Here is a 16,098-nt window from a genome sequence, read left to right as displayed (position 1 = left end):
TTTCCTTAACAACTCCGAGCCTTTCCCTCCGCGGCCACTGGGAGAGACACACCTTCCCAAGCGATACCTTCAATTCCTCTCCTCCAGAGACACAAAGTGTCTTTCCTTTTCCCATCCAAGACACGTGGAGAATTTCCCTTTTTATTTTGCCATATACAGCCTCTCTTTCCCTTGCAGACGGAAAAACTGCTTGCCCTTCTCACACCCGTCTCGTGTGGTCTGTGGCACAGGCCTTTGTGCAAAGGTCACAGGTTTTGTTACTTCAGCGGGAGGGGAGACGGGAGGCGGGAAGCTCGCCTTGCGCTTTCTTCCTGAGATTTGCCTGGTTTCTGAAGTTCTCCTGGGGGCCTAGGTCCGGTAAGTCTGTCCTGGGATTCTGCGGCCAATGGCCAGACCACGTGTGCAGGCCTGAGCCAGTGCAGACTCAAATCTGAATGGGGACCCATCCCCTCTACTGTTTGCAAATTGTCATAGCAACCTCCCGGCAACATCACTCTCAGCTTTATACAAATGCCCCCAAATGGGTGTTTCAAAGTTACAGTGTGACCCTCTCAGAGTCTCCAGGGATCCCACACGGGGCAGCAAGGATGGAGGGCATTGGCAGAGAGAACAGGTGGCAAGGCAGAAAATTGTGCCTGGTAGTATGTACCTCAATCGGATCCTCTGTGTGCCTTCTCTTAATAAAGTAGAGCCACAGTGAAACAGTCAATCCAATAAAAAGCCTTTACAAAAGGAGATCTGGTCCTGATCTGTTCCCAGAAGAGGATAGTCCCCTTTGCTTGTCATCACAGGCTATCACATTCAGATTCACCTAGAGAAACATATTCAGTATTCTCAATGAAAAGAGATTCCTTAGTAGCAGAGTTGAAGCTAGAACTCATTTTCTGAGTCCCTCTAACTCTGCTCTCTGTTACACTACCTTGGCTTTTTAAGAAACCACACACCTCTTTTCCTTCCTTCCCTTTCAAAACAATTATTTTCATACTGTTTTCCTTTTCTTAATGAGCCTTCCATACAACTGATGTTCAAATGAAACATGTGAAGCCGAAAATTCAATTTTGATATAATGTTACACTGTTATTTTACTCAAATAATTATTATATTACTTCAACAGAAACTAAATATTCTCCTGCTTTTTCATGAATAAAAACAATAACTGCTAGATGTCATAGTTTGTGAAATCCATATTAGTAACATTAATTTCCACATTAAACATGAGGGAAAGGAACACTGACGTTTTTTCCAGCGAAGGGACACAAGGAATCATTAACTTTGACCAAAGAAAAACTGTATGTTTAGAGAACTTTTCCTAGTATATTGCTTTATGACATGACAAGTGCAATTTCCATTTTTTAATTTTTTGCTTTCTTAAGGAAAATTTGCAATTAGTCTAATATCTTTTGCTATTTTAATTACAAATGCTACACCTTTCAAAGACTTAAAAATCATATTCTTACTGACCTCTGAATTAGCACTTACAATTGCTTGGACTTCTCTCATTCTATTTATTGATGACTCCAACCTGTATTAATGGCAAATATAGAAAGATATTTCTATAAATAATTCTATAAACAAATTTCTATAAACAAATGTACTCTCCAAGCTTTTGAGGAGAATGAACTAGGTGAATTCTAGGAGTTACCCTCAAACTTTATTATTCTAATGCTTCATGACTAATTACACTACATTAATCTCTATATAGAACCCTTTCACAAATACTATCATGTTTAATCGTCACAACTCATAACCAGACCAGAGTTGTATTGATGTTAATAGTAACCACATCAGTGCTCCATTCAGTTAGTAAGACTCTGCTCCTTGGTTCTTGCCCATTGTAAAAACGTCATCTGCTCTGAATGTTTACAAAATCCAGATTGAAATAACAGGTAGGCAGGGTGAGTGAGAAAGAAACTTTGGGGAATTCAGCCTGGTGTCTTGTAGAAGGGAGTTGATTCTTCACTAGGAAAAGTGCTGATCACAGAGAAAATTGCAAATGTATAAGAACATTGCTGGTTTCAAAACTTATTCACTCACTTAATATCTTTATCCCAGAAACATTTACAAAGAATTTAGTATGTGCTGGGCCTAGAGGACAGGATGAATCATCAGATGTAGTGGGAAAGGTTTCAGTCGGGCAGTCTGTTAGGACCTCATTCTTTTATTCAATGAAGCAATAAGCAGTAAGCACCTAACATATTTTTGACACTACTGATACTGGAGCTGTACATTTAAATAAAGAATCCTTGGCTCTGGCCATGGATATTAATAATCACAGTCCAGTAGAGGAGATGAGATACTTAATGATGCGATGGGACAGAAATCAAGGCAGGCAGGAGGCACAGTGGTGGTCCATGGGAAGGAATCATGACTTCAGCTTAAGTGGTGACTGGCCTCAAAAGTGCTGTGATGTTAAAGATACTTGGGAGTCTGGCAACCAGACAAGCCAGGCTAGGACCTTCTAGGCAGAAGAATAGGATGTGCAGTGGCATGGAGTAGAAGAAAACATAGTGTCCTTTGGGAGAAGTGTAAGCAGTTCAGAACAGAGGAAGCTGGAAGTGGCAGGGAGAGAGGGTTAGTGCTGCTATGTTTACAAGGTTAGGGATTTGATGATACATTTGGGGGTAAGAATGATCTGAAACTTTACTAGCTGTGGAAATATGGAAACAAAGTACAAAGTCTTTTAAAGCAACTAAGGTAATTCCTAAGGAACTGACTCATTTTGGATAACCTAGACCTGTCAGTTAGGCCTAACGCCCCTTAGTAAAGTAAGTAAAGTTGCCCAGTTGTGTCCAACTCTTTGTGACCCCGTGGACTGTAGCCTACCAGGCTCCTCTGTCCATGGGATTTTCCAGGCAAGAATACTGGAGTGGGTTTCCATTTCCTTCTCCAGGGGATCTTCCCAACCCAGGGATTGAACCCAGGTCTCCAGCATTGCAGACAGACGCTTTACCATCTGAACACCCCTTAGAAGGGTACTGTTTATTGATGGTATCATCCCTGTGTCCATCACCAAGTCCAGAACCATCTAGAGAAGAATATCAAGACCACATGGCCTGACGTTCAGGAGTGTTACCTCCTCAGATGTAGGGGGCATGGATGTCATAACCAAATGGCTGCTGGTATTTGCATTTGCCTCTGTGGCCACTGCTGATGTGGAAATCTGGAAGAAATGTCTGTACCACTAGAGAGCTGGTGATCTGAAGTGTCTAAGCAGGTTGGTGGTGTTCTGGTCGGGGTACTTACAGAGCCAGTTTCCTTGGTCCTGGGAAAGGGGGATGCATTTGTCCCCTAGGTGAACTAGGTATCTGGAAAGGCTAGGCATATTGTCCAGCATTTCTTAGGGATGGTTCATCTGCTTTTTTCCCAACTGCATCCTAAGGACAAAGTTAATGTTAAAAAGAAGCAAGCAGAGAAAGGAGAAAGCTATATCCTGGGCATGGAGAGTGCTGTGTGGGGCCTCTACCTTTGATACCACCAGGACAGGTGCCAGCAGACTGGTGCCCAGTGTGTCCAGGAGCTTCAGAGGGATAGGAGGGCCATCACTAGGTAGGGCCCCCAGCAGCAGGCCCCTAGGCCAGGGCATCCCCTGCCACTGGCTCAACTCACAGAGCACTTGCTAGTAGAGTCAGTCACTAGGAGACAGGATCACCAGGCCACACTGGGAGCTGCCACCCAGAAACAAGCTGATTCTAGGACACCAGCATCCATGCAGGTCCTTGTACCTGGTAAGGAATGAATAAATAAGAATAGTACAGCAGCTCCAAGAGTGACTCTACTGGGAAGTTTGCTATAAAAGAAATAGTGGTACAATTCTGCAAGCCAGAGAAGAGTAGGGGACAGGACCTGTGGTTCCAGCTCTTGGGATCTTTGCTGACACTATAACCAAAAGTAATGCCATCTAGAAGCTGCTGCTGCTGCTAAGTCGCTTTAGTCATGTCCAACTCTGTGTGACCCCATAGACGGCAGCCCACCAGGGTCCGCCGTCCCTGGGATTCTTCAGGCAAGAACACTGGAGTGGGCTGCCATTTCCTTCTCCAGGAATCTGAAGCTAGGAAGGGGCTAGTGGGAAGGAGTGGGTGCCCAGGGCTGCAATGGGGACTGCTCCTGGCTTGCCTTAGCACAAACTCAATAAAAACATTTAAATGGTGCACAATTTAGCTTAGCCTAGGATGGGCTAAGAGTGAACATCCACATTCAAACTTATAAACAATGAAAAGGGATTCCACTCCACTTTACTTCTACAAAAGACCTATAAGAGTATCTGCTTTCCCTAACAGAAAGAAATCCAAAGTGGATTTTCATTTTTACAAAAAAAAAAAAAGGTGAAAGCAAAAATAACACCCTTCAAATTTGTTTTGCAATGAGTTCTTAGAGGCATCACACATCCCAAGGAACCAGAGTGAGGCCACCAAGTTCTTTCCCCTGAAACTGCATCTCAGCACAAAGCCACCATCGCTTTGAACTTGTCGCTTTATCTGGACTTATTCTGCTCCTTTGTTAGCAGGGCATGTCCTAAGGTCACTATTTCTCCACTTGATGCCATTTTGGCTTATGAAAGGTTTCAAAGGAATGCTGTACTTTGAGTAGTGGGGGGAACTATATATGTATGTATATAATCAATTATCAGCTCCTACTACATGACAGACATTGATCTTGGTATTTGAAACAAAGCAAAAGCCTCTTGATGACAGTGAAAGAGAAGAGTGAAAAAGTTGGCTTAAAGCTCAACATTCAGAAAACTAAGATCATGGCGTCTGGTCCCATCGCCTCATGGGAAATAGATGGGGAGACAATGGAAACAGTGTCAGACTTCATTTTGGGGGGGCTCCAAAATCACTGTGGATGGTGACTGCAGCCATGAAATTAAAAGACGCTTACTCCTTGGAAGGAAAGTTATGACCAACCTAGATAGCATATTAAAAAGCAGAGACATTGCTTTGCCAACAAAGGTCCATTTGGTCAAAGCTGTGGTTTTTCCAGTAGTCATGTATGGATGTGAGAGCTGGACTGTGAAGAAAGCTGAGTGCTGAAGAATTGATGCTTTTGAACTGTGGTGTTGAAGAAGACTCTTGAGAGTCCCTTGGACTGCAAGGAGATCAAACCAGTCCATCCTAAAGGAGATCAGTCCTGGGTGTTCATTGGAAGGACTGACACTGAAGCTGAAACTCCAGTACTTTGGCCACCTCATGCGAAGAGTTGACTCATTAGAAAAGACCCTGATGCTGGGAGGGGTTGGGGGCAGGAGGAGAAGGGGACAACAGAGGATGAGATGGCTGGATGGCATCACCGACTCGATAGGCATGAGTTTGAGTAAACTTCAGGAGCTGGTGATGGACAGGGAGGCCTGGTGTGGTGCGATTCATGGGATCGCAAAGCGTTGGACACAACTGAGTGACTGAACTGAACTGAACTGAAATAAGATCCCTGCTCCATGGGTCTTGTCTTCTGGTGCAAGGAGGATAACAAGTAATGGACAATACATACATCACATGTCAGAGAGTGATAAATACTATACAGAACATGATGTGATGTAAGAGGGGATAGAGAAATGAGAGATGGTACTGTGTTACTGAGGATCATCAGTGAAGGCCTCTCTGATAAGACAACATTATAGCAGACTTGAAAGAAGTACAAAGCATGTGGAAATCTGCAGGCAAAGGGCCCAGCGGATGCACAGGCCCTGAAGTGGAAATATACTTGGGGCACAGCTAGAGGGCATACGGCTAGAGTAGTGGCATGGGCAAGAGCTAGGAAGTCACAAGGTTGAGGTCAAAGGGACAGCTAAAGCCACATGGATTTTACTTTGAGTTGGTAAAGGCTTAGATGTAAGTAAGTAAGGCTTAGATGCTTCAAAAGATACCAAACCAAAAATGGGAAGTAGGGAGAAGGAGGTTCAAGAGAGAAGGGAGATTGCATATATATGTATGCATGTGTGCTAAGTCACTTCAGTTATGTCCAACTCCTTGCAACTCTATGGACTGTAACCCACAAAGCTCCTATATCCGTGGGATTCTCCAGGCAAGAACCCTGGCGTGGGTTGCCATGCCCTCCTCTAGGGGACTTTCCCAACCCAGAGATCGAACCTGAATTTCTTACATCTCCTGCACTGGAGGGTGGGTTCTTTACTACTATCACCACCTATAACTATGTTGTGTTGCTGTGTGGCAGATACCAACACAATATTGCAAAGCAATTATCCTCCAATTTAAAAAAAAAAGAAAAAAAAAAAGATGCGGGAGGTTAGAACCAGCCCTCTTCCCCTTTATTTTTCATACAATCTCAATGTATATATATTTTTACACTTTTCCTAGTTCACACTGAGCTAAGCACTGTGGAAGACAAAGGCCAAACACAAGTCATGGTCTCTACCCTGTAAGTCTAGTTTGGGAGAAAACGTATACTCCAGGAAACTTTTCAACCCCACAGTAACGACCACATGTTGCGTGTTTTCCTTTTGCCCCTCAGATCCATTCTTCCCACCCTACTCTGTGCCACAGGGGGCTTTACAGACAGCATCAATGAGCTCTCATACCCACTGGCTTCCAGCTGGATTTAGCTGATGGAAAGTTCTGGCAAGAGACCCAAGGCTCAGGACAATGAGGTCAAGCTCTTGATCTTCCTGTCTTCCTGCCATGACAGCTTGCCACAGACCGGCCGGGTTCCTTGACCTCAGCTCTTGTCAGATAGCCTTTTCCTACAGCGACAGCTTGGAGTTCTCGAAACCATTCAGTTCCCTTGCCCTTTCAAGCCTACAGGTGGTTAAGAGTTTCCCGAAGTTGCTAGCTCCATCCTGCTTCATATCCCCTTGCTTATTTCTCTTTACCCAACCCATACTTTCGCAGTCTTTTAGCTAAACTCTGTGTCATGTTTTTTTTTTTTTTTCCCACTGGGTCCTAAGTGATCATCGAGCTTCCCCAGCAAGTAAAGAAGGTAAGCAACAGGCTCAGCAGGTAAAGAATCTGCCAACAAATCAAGAGACACAAGAGACGCAGATTTGATCCCTAGGTCAGGAAGATCCCCTGGAGGAGGAAATGGCAAACCGCTCCAGGAAGCTGGAGAATTCCATGGACAGAGGAGCCTGGCAGACGACCAGTCTAAAAGATCACAAAGAGTCAGACATGACTGGGCAACTAAGTACACTTAAGTGATAGGGAAGATAACATACATATAAGTCCTATATAGTATAGATTATGGGATCTAGATACCATGGAACCTGAAAGGGCCTGAAGAATCTGGGTTTGTTGGAAAAGTCAGTATAGGAATCTTGGAGAAGATAGAATTTGATCTGGACCTCATAAAATGGGCAGGCTTCTCTTAAGCAGAAGAAAAAGCACCCTGGGTCAGGGGAACCATGTGGGGGAAGGCAGAGAAGTGGGAATCAGCACTGGGAAGCAGCAGCCCCCAGAGTAGCGAAGAGGACAGAAAACAAGATGGCGGGTGGCAGAGTGCGTGTACCCAGGTCCGGCAGCTGGAGAGGAGAGTTTCTACTTGGTGTAGATGGAAATGCGGAGCCCCTGGAGATTTCCACGTTAAGCAAGAAATGTAGATCAATTTGGCTGGAGGGGGCTTCCCTGGTGGCCCATCCGGTAAAGAATCTGCCTGCAACGCAGGAAACCCAGGTTTGATCCCTGGGTGGGGAAGATTCCCTGGAGAAGGGGATGGCAACCCACTCCAGTATTCTTGCCTAATGAAGTCGATGGACAAGAGGAGCCTGGTGGGTTATGGGATCGCAGAGAGTCAGACACGACTGAGTGACTAATGCTTTCACTCTCACTAGATCTGAAGAGAGAGGTCTTTGAAATGGGGAGAGGCCAGAAGTAATGGAGGGTGCAGATGGTTTCCTTGCTACATCTGGGTTTCAGAAGCAGACACAATTCTTAAAGCTACTTATCTAGGCATTTTGCAGTAAACCTCATTAAATGATCTGCTAAAAGTGAGACATAACTAAGAACTTACAGATTAAAAAAGCTTTGAATCCAAAAAGATTCTCCCATCATGACCTTTCTCAGCGGTCTGTAAAGATTTACCAATCACTCAAGGAGAAAATAAGGTATTATAAGTATGAATAATGGTGCCATCACTTTATGGCAAGTAGAGGAAAAGTGAAAACAGTGATAGATTTTCTTTTGGGCAGGCTCCAAAATCACTGAGGATGGTGACTGCACCCATGAAATTAAAAGAGGCTTGCTCCTTGGAAGAAAAGCTATGACAGACCTAGAGAACATATTAAAATGCAGAGACATCACTTTGCCAAAAAAGATCTGTATAGTCGAAGCTCTGGTCTTTCCAGTAGTCATGTACGGATGTGAGAGTCGGACCGTAAAAAAGGCTGAGCATCAAAGAATTGATGCTTTTGAACTTTGGTACTAGGGAAGACTCTTGAGAGTCCCTTGGACTGTAAGGAGATCAAACCAGTCAATCCTAAAGTAAATCAACCCTGAATACTCATTAGAAGGACTGATGCTAAAGCTGAAGCTCCAATACTTGGGCCACCTGATGCGAACAGCCAGCTCATTGGAAAAGACCCTAATGCTATGAAAGATTGAAGACAGAAGGAGAAGAGGATGGCAGAGGATGAGATGGTTGGATGGCATCACCAATCCAATGGACATGAACTTGGACAAACTCCTGGAGATGGTGAGGGACAGGGAGGTGTAGCATGCTGTAGTCCATGGAATTGCAAAGAGTTGGACACAACTTGACTGAACAACAAGAGATTTGACAAGATCACCACCATGATGACCTCAACCTCATTATTACCAACAATAGCATTTTAAGCACACAGTGAACTTTGGGGGGAACCCCCTCATGTTTATATGGTCATTCAGCTCTCTGGTTATCCTTGGTAACCAGTAACTCAAGGCAAGCATACATAATAGATGAGTAGAGTGAGAATTCCTTGGACAGAGGATTCTGGTGGGCTGTGGACCATGGGGTTGCAAAGAACTGGACATGACTGAGTGATTCACACTTTCACACTTTCACTTTCAGAGTGAGATGAAAACAGCAAAGTGACACACCACACCCAGAACCACCAGTAGGACTAGAGGAGGCACTATGGTCAGAATTCGGTTTTGTCGATTGTAATACAGTTTTTTTTTTTCTCCCAAACCAAGTAATTATAAAATTTCCTCCATTTCAGAGATGAAGGGATATATACTCCTTAGAGGGATGTATGCATGCCACATAAAGGACAAGTCTTAAAACACTGGGACTTTGGGGACAAATTTTTTATTGTGGCTTCCCCCAAGAATGATTTCAGTCTGGCCCTAATTAAAAACCAGAATTAAAGACTTAACTTCACCAGAGTCACAAAGTGTCCAAAGACAAGTAACTCATATCTTCTTTATATTATTTGTAGCAAACCAGCCCTTTGCCTCAAGCAAATGGAAAAGAGGCATCTATATTAGTTGAACTGGGTCCTCTCAACCAACATGGCCTTCCCATGGTGGAATCTAGACCACATAAAGTTCTTGGGGAATTGCTCTTCATTAAATCACACATTTACATGCGTCTACGCTGTTATTCAGGTGAAAGTCTGACTTAACAATGCTCATGCTCATTAAGGTAGTGTAAACAATCAGTGGATCAGCTAAGCCAGACCCACTTTCGTCTTCAGTTACCTTGGAAAAAGCAAGGGAAGTCATTTTTGGTGAGTAATTTGGGTACTTGTTGTTAAATAGTCTGGGACAATTTTTTAACACTTTTATATTCCAAAATATCTTTGTTTGAAGAAAAGCCACTCTAAATATCACTATGGACTATTACATTGTACTTGCTAGTTATTTCTAACAACATGATAATGGATAAGGCCCTCTGTTCACATAGCAATGTTCTCTAACAAAGGTTTTGAAATACAGAAAATCTGAAGGCCAGTAAGCAAACACCTGCATTTAGCACATGTACAGGTGAATGGTCCTTGAGCATCTCCAGGTGGCATGAATAACAAAAATCAGCCAAGAGAACATGAACGACCAGTGAGGCAGATAATAATGGATATGAAGAAGAGAGGAGTTTGTGAAGTAAAAAGAGGACTGCTTTTGGAGAAAGAAAAAATAGTTTTCTCATGATCTGGAAGGGAGAAAAAAGAAGGTAGCTGGCAGGGTAGAGAGAGTAATGCTTTACAAGAACAGCAAAAGAGAACTAAATCATAATGAAAGTACCAGTAAGAATTAAGAGGGGAAAAAATGGGTGTGGGAAGAGAGCAAGAATGAGGGAGGAGAAGGGGGAGGAACCTTACAGAAAATCTTATAAGAAAGAAGAGGGGCATGGTGAAATGTGTGAGGTGAGGCTGAACACAAGATAAAAGGGAGAAAACAAAACACTGCAGTGGAACCAGAATGCTCAAATCGCATGATTTTCTAAAAACACACACAGTTGTGCCTGTGGCTTACCTTACCTAAGGATTCTTTCTGTTGCTTTATCTGCCTCTTTCCATGTAGAGTTATCTGTGGTCCCCTCTCCCTGGGGTTGTTCCATTCCAGTGCTCTGATTTCCCTTCTTTCTCCTCCCCCACCAATGCTTTATCATCTTTCCTCTTTGCCTAATCCACAGCAACTGAGGAACCTGCCAAACATTTCATGTAATACATACACACTTTAGCAAAAAAAAAAAAAATTCTTGATTGCTTTCTCCTGGAGCTATGTGTCAAGTTCTGTGCTTCTGCACTGGTTTGTCTGGATCATCTCCTTTAATTATCCTACAATTCAATGGAGCAGGTATAGTATTATCCTGATTTTAGAGATGAAACTCAGGTCTCAGTGAGTTGTTAGTAATGGGCAGTGAACAGATTAGGATTCAGGGCAATACAGAGCTCACTCTTATCCATCCAGAACCGATTAAGAGGGCGATGGCATATAGTTCTCAGACTGCATACTGCTTGGGGCATGAAGGATGACCACGGAGCTCCATCTGACCTAACAGTGTCACCTTCACTTCCCCGCTGGTATTTCTGTACTTCCCCTCAATGGCTGAGTAGTGGAAAGACAGAGAATTCCCCTCCATAGAAGTCCTGCCATTCGTGTGTGCAACCTAAGCAGAACCCAGGGCCACTTCCTCTTTTGCTGTAGGTCTGTTTCCATGGTGCTGTTTCCCAGCTTGGCCTGGATTTTGTCTTCCCTTCCCTCAGTTGAACAGAATTGCTTCCTCTAACTACTGAGCTACTAAGACAGCATCTGGGAATTGATGAGGCAAGACCCAGGGGATTTAGGCAAAGAAATGAAGTATCAACTATATAAACTAGTAGAGAACTACCCATTTCTGATGTGGTTCAGTCAAGTATCATGCTATTTGTAAATGAAAATGTTAAATAATAATCTCAGTAAAGAAAGATTATCCAGCACTAAGAACCTACTATCTTCTATTTCAGATCTTTGAAACACAGAAGTGTTTACTACATAGTATTTGATGGGTTTTTCTTTTCTTTTTGCTTTTAATATATATTTTCTTTTATTTATTTATTTTTTCATTTATTTTTATTAGTTGGAGGCTAATTACTTTACAATATTGTAGTGGTTTTTGCCATACATTGACATGAATCAGCCATGGATTTACATGTGTTCCCCATCCCGACTCCCCCTCCCGCCTCCCTCCCCATCCCATCCCTCTGGGTCTTCCCAATGCACCAGCCCTGAGCACTTGTCTCATACATGGTATTTTGTGGGTTTTTCTTCATTGAGAAATAAAAAGTCAACATAATCTTTTGCTGTAAGCACCCCTTTATCTAAAACTGTTGTGGATGGAGACCATAGATCTCATCAGATGACTAACATCCATAACCCAAGTATTTAATGAGAATAAAATAATATGCTGACCCTCTAAAAAGAAATAATATTCTCTAACCTGATAAGGCAAGGGAAAAGAGAAAAGACACTTCCCTTTCTTCCCTTTTTCAATAAAAGGAGTTTCGCATGAAGCTAACTGGTAGTAAAGGGTGTCTAAAAGGTCCGTTTATGAAGAGTAAGTCAGGAGGAAGCACTAATATCCTGAAATCCTATGGGATTTTACAAAGTGCCAAAGAAATCACTGAGCAAACACATGGCTAGCAGGCATTTGCACCAGAGTCTACAGCAGAGAACTTCCTTATTGTGAGCAGGGTCACATTTTCAACAGCAGTTTCTGACCTCAGGCTTACCTCAGCCCGATGTCAGCAAATCTCTCCAAAGTTTGCCTAGGAAGACCAGCTCCTTTTACAAGTAACTAACCAAGATAGATTTGTCAACTCAGAGCCAAGCTCTTCCATTTTGCTTTTTCCTCCACAGTTTTCCACACATCTTTTCCACAGTCAGGAAAGTTTCCCTGAAGGCATCAGAGATTATATACAAAATGGGGCTTGGGTGAAATAAACTAAAATGATCCTTCCTCTCTCTAAATTCTAAGCTCTTTTCTATTTTCATCTGGAGCAACAGATACTTTAAAATTAAAAAAAAAAAATTCCCCCCAAAAGCCTGAGAGCATTTTGATTTGTCACTGCATGGAGATTTGAAGTCTCTATCTGCACCCTCGCTCTCCTGGGAATTGGAGCTAGCACTAGGCAAAATTAAGCGACACCTCACACCTCCAGTTCATCTCCTTTCCAGACTTCTGGAGCCTCTGTCATTTCTTCTTGCTCTTGCTGTCTCAGCTCCCTGCCCCTGTTGAGAACAGAAAAAAAATTAGAAGTCACTCTCTCGCATAATGTGTTAGCTAATAAGTGTTTTAAGATATCACCCTACTCTGGGGTATCTGCTTTCTCAATTATTTTAGTAAAAAGAATGAAGACTCCTGCCCGCTGCCCCATCTATCTGTATGGGTAGAAATGAAGCCACCATAGGGCAAGCGTCCCTAAGGAGAGTTTCCTGGAAGACAGAACTCTGCCCAGATCTTTTTCAAATCACAGGGCCGGAACCCTGGTCTAGCTGTCTGCTTGGGTTAACCCAGCTTAGAGGACATCCGGATGCAAACCAAAGGAATTCAAGCATTCCTCTAAAGCTCTTCACTCATCCAGTATGCTTGCTTTTTAATGGAAATTTCTATATTGAATGATGGAGAAAATGAGTTAAAGGAAAGACTGTGTAGACTGACCTTAATCATAATGAAAACTGCTCCCTCCATTTGTTCGTTCCAGTTAGAACCAGTCCTTTCCCACCAGCCTATATAATTTCTGAAGCTGAGCATCTTTAAAAGAATATTTCACAAGAAGTTTGCAAAATGTCAACCTATTTTAGAAGCAGCAGGGCATGGCTGCCTCATTCTGCATTATACTTAATTTAATGTAGACTTTAGTTTGAGGAGATTTATGCAGGAATGGTAACAAAAAATCAGTAACTTTTATTTTTAAAAACCCCCAAAAGGAATTATTTTCATTATATGATTACCTTATATTTATTCTTTGTATTAGGACTTCATACTAAAACAGAAACTCCAGGTCCTACACAAGAAAAGAGTGGGTTCTCCTGTGTAGGAGAAATAATTGTCAAAACTATGTTGAAGTTTAATGGCTCAATTTAGTCAATAGTTAAAACTATTTGTATGTAAATAGCAGTGTTAGAAGTTGTGAAGTGGGGACCTAAAGACTGAAAGCAGCTTGCAGATAAAGTTTTGTTTGGCTTACATAGTGCCTTTCGGAAATGTGAGCTAAATGACCATATTTACAAATCAGGAGATTTCACGTACATATCTAGATGTCTGGCTTTTCTTAAAGTCATGTAAGATCTGGCCACTCTGTACTCCCAGTCTTGTGTGACAACAAAGAGCCTTCCCCGCATCCCCGCGCCCCGACACGCTCCCTTTCGGAGGAAACCTGTGCCCGGCTGACGGATCCCCTCGGTCCCCACCACTTCCTGTTATTGTGCGTCTGTGCGCATGAGCGCAGGAGGCTGGCTTTCCCCATTGACACTACCTGCCTTTCTCCAGACGGCATTTGGTTTTCTAACCTCTGCTTTACGTTTTGTGTGTCCTGAAATTTCCTCACTGCCATTCCCTGTTGCTCCAAATTTATCTCTTCATTTCTTTTTCTATTTCTCCATGTCCTGGTGCAATTGCCGCCCCTGACAGAGGTCAGTTGCAACTGGAGTGTTCCTGCTGAGAGCTTTCAAACTATTTTGTGCAAAAATACATATCTGGCACAGGAAACATTGTTTGCCCGTGTGCTTGAAAATCAAATCAATCCATACTTAGTACCAAAGACCACGGAGACGCTTAAAACCATGGCCTATTTGAGATTGAACTGCAGTTAAACCTGCTTTTACCCTTTGGTGCCTGTTGCAGCTGCTGTAGGCAGAATTAGCTCTATCTGGGACTCTTTCTACTCATAAGCATACAAATTATATTCTTCCTGTTAGTATTTTGCTTTCTCTGAAAGCAGTGTTGAGGTTCCAAATTTCTTCTAGAAGTTCACACACATGTTTGATATCAAGTGGCAATTCATGTATGTCTCAATAGTGTTGAAACATGTAGCTGGAAGGACTATATTCAGGATGCAGAAGAATCAGAAAGCCAACTGCATATTCCACACTGCTGCTTAGATAGCTGATAAACAGGTGTCTCAGACTTATTGTGTCTAATTTCATCTCTCCAAACCTGTTAATCCCAGCGGGATTCCTATTCAGCAAATGGCAACTCCAGCCTTTCAGTTGTTCAGGCTAAAAGTCTTGGAGTCGTTCTTGATTTCTCTCTTGTTCTTATACCTCACATTTCATCCATTTGCAAATCCTGTTGGTTGCACATCCAAAAATGTCCAGAATCCATCCATTCCTCACTGACTGCCATTAATATCAGCATGACCAAAGGCACTGTTATCTCTCACCTGATTTACAGAAGTAGGCTGTTACCTGGTCTCTCTTGTCCCCTTTAGTTCATCCTCTAAACAATAGCCATACCGCTCTTCTTAAACGTAAGTTCGGGACACTCCCCAGCACTCCCCAAATTCCCCGTTTTCCAGACGAGAAGCCCAAATCCTTAGAGTGGCCCAGGTTACTATGTGGTTTACGTGCTGTCCCCTCATCCTGATGTCTCTGAACATACATCCTGCTCTTGCACCCGGCCTTGCTCAGTCTGCTGCAGTCAGACTGATCCTGTTCTCATTCCTCAGATATACAAGTCCCACCTGAGAGCTTTGGTATCTCTGGGTCCTTTGCCTAGAATGCTCTTCCCTTAGAAAATCCTCAACTTTGAGCTCAGTCATGTCTGCTTCTCTGCGACTGCACAGACTGTAGCCCACAAGGCACCTCTGTCCATGGGACTCTCCAGGCAAGAATGCTGGAGTGGGGTGCCATTTCCTTCTCCAGGGGATCTTCCTGAACCACAGATTGAATTGTCTCCAACATTGCAGCGGAGATTCTTTACCATCTAAGCCACCAGGTAAGCCTCATCTCCTTGAGGTCTTTGCTAAACGTTTCCTCATGGTCAGGTCTTCCCTGACCACTCTATTTAATTAACTTTCTCTTTGTCACATAGCATATTGCCCTCACTTGTTTTTCCTTGTCTGCTCTGCAACATATACACTCCGTTATGTGTACTCTGTGCAATGTATACACTCCACAATGAGTGCTTTATGAGGGCAAGGACTTTTCCATTGCTCTTTTCAGTATCCAGGACAGTGCCTGAGACATAATAGTTCCTCAATAAATATTTGATGAATGGATTAGGTAGAAATGCCATCCACTTTTTAATTATTCTATTTTTATCACTGAAGTCTGCAAAGAAGAATGCACGCTTTCAGTCATGAGCATATTTATGTGATCTTTAAATGAACGGAAATCAAAAGAAAAATGGTTTATTTCTTATATTTTCTGGATATGAGCAGCAGTTCTTGATTTATCAAAGTTAATCCCTCCTGCTGAATTCTAAACATGTGGAACCTTAAATATCTGATGAAAGGAAAATTTGCTATTTCAAGTTAAGTCAAGCTAAGGGGTAAAGGATTCCGGTTTTGGTATTATTTTGACTCTTGTCAACTGCACTGAGGATCCCAGTGCTTCTTAAATAGGCCCTTTGGGGAGACATGCTTCGGCTATTATGTGGGGCATGGTTCCGGGTCTGAGGTCCTCTCTGTTAATTCAGTGGCATCATTGACTGCTGTATTTGTTTTGCTCAATTAATTAAACAAGGAGACCATTA

The sequence above is a fragment of the Cervus canadensis genome, chromosome 25, assembly GCF_019320065.1.
Source record: "Cervus canadensis isolate Bull #8, Minnesota chromosome 25, ASM1932006v1, whole genome shotgun sequence".
NCBI classification, from domain to species: domain Eukaryota; kingdom Metazoa; phylum Chordata; class Mammalia; order Artiodactyla; family Cervidae; genus Cervus; species Cervus canadensis.
Note: the sequence above shows the minus strand (reverse complement) of the source record.